This window comes from Sabethes cyaneus, chromosome 2, assembly GCF_943734655.1.
Source record: "Sabethes cyaneus chromosome 2, idSabCyanKW18_F2, whole genome shotgun sequence".
NCBI lineage: Eukaryota > Metazoa > Arthropoda > Insecta > Diptera > Culicidae > Sabethes > Sabethes cyaneus.
In genome coordinates, this window is record NC_071354.1 from 165,230,005 (window position 1) to 165,231,595 (window position 1,591).

Consider the following 1,591-nt stretch of genomic DNA (forward strand, 5'->3'; position numbering starts at 1 on the left):
TGTAATTCTATTCGTAAGAAAACCAGATGTCGCGATGGCCAATTTGCATATTGGCAATAGCACCTTACGGCGAAAAAACCAGTTTAGATTCACGCGGTATCTGCCAATACTGGAACGCTGGAACGAAATGGTTTCGTTTCAAGGTGTTAAAATTATGCTGCATTTATTAGGTGCTCTAGATATGTGATTTGTTGTTAGCAGTTTGAAATTGACAGATTCTACTCGCTGTTCTTGGTCCTGCAGTAAAACGAAATACGAAAGCATTGATGCAAATTATTGAAACTCGCGGCCTAAAGCAATAAAATGTACATTCCCAGACGAAACGCAGTCGTAAACCTACATAGAAAGCTTTTCTTGATGGGCTTCCTTGAAAAGTCATTTCGAACTCTCGTGATTTGCAATGTTAGCCCTGGCGAGGACCGGTCGAACCTAATGGCGATACTTACCTACCTACAAATTCCCCGTCGCATCTACTGAACCTAATTTCTTAAATACTTCATGGTCTTAATGTAACTTGTCTGCCAAAAGGCCCCATCAAAACGTCAATGACGGCGCTGCCGCCGCTGACGAAGACCATGGCGACGACGGTGACAACAGCAGACCACAATGCGAATCGGACACACAATATCCGGATCGATTTATTGAAACCAATCCAAATTCGCTCATCACTGTCGTCAAAAATGCTTACTCATTCGCATCCGCCGAAATGAAAACGCTTGCGTAACCTTTTATTTGCTTATTGGTTTCCCTTTCATTGTGAATCAACATAATTAATCCTAACGGTTGGTCAATTTTTCCCTCGATTTCTCAATTTCTGTTTGCTGGTTTATTGTGTGCTTGTTCGCTTGTTTCAAGTATTCTGTAGGTGATCAGTCGATCATAATTTTTTCTGGGAGCTTACTGACCTCAGTGGATTAACGTGTATAAGAAAAAACTCCTAGAACTTATAATATTGAGTAAAAAAATCACCGATTGTGTTCCATTTACATTTTGCCTTGTTTTTTAACGGTAAAATATTTTAGCATTTTTTAAAAGTAAAACAAAACTATATTCTATCGAAGAAATCTTAACCGATTGCGAGTCATAAAATCACCAAAAAATTAAATTAAACTAAAAGATATCAACGTATATTTTCGCTCAATACCAAAAAGGTTAAAAAATTGATGGTTTATGAAAATAAAACAGAACCTAGACTGAGGGGTGAAATTTAAACCGTTTTATTTTTGGTGCATTTTTTGTGGTTATTTTTTGCTGTCAGATTAGGATTCGATTCTATGTTATATGATGACCATGACTGGATAAGTTAAGAAGCTTTTTAAAAGTTCGAAAATTAACATCTATTTGTTCTATACATACATTATCCCTGTCTCTTTCTTGCTAGCTGTCTCGCGGTGTTGCTCAACATGGTGGGTGTGTTTTTTGGTGCTCGGATATTACTGCGGCTGGTGCATTGGTATGGTGTTTTGTTTTCACGCGAGAGCAGCTTTCAGTCACCTAGAAAGTTGGGTTCGATGTCTAAGATTGTTTAAAATCAGAAATAAATAACATTCAACAACGGTTCTCTTTTGCCGACTGGATGTCGAAGACGGAT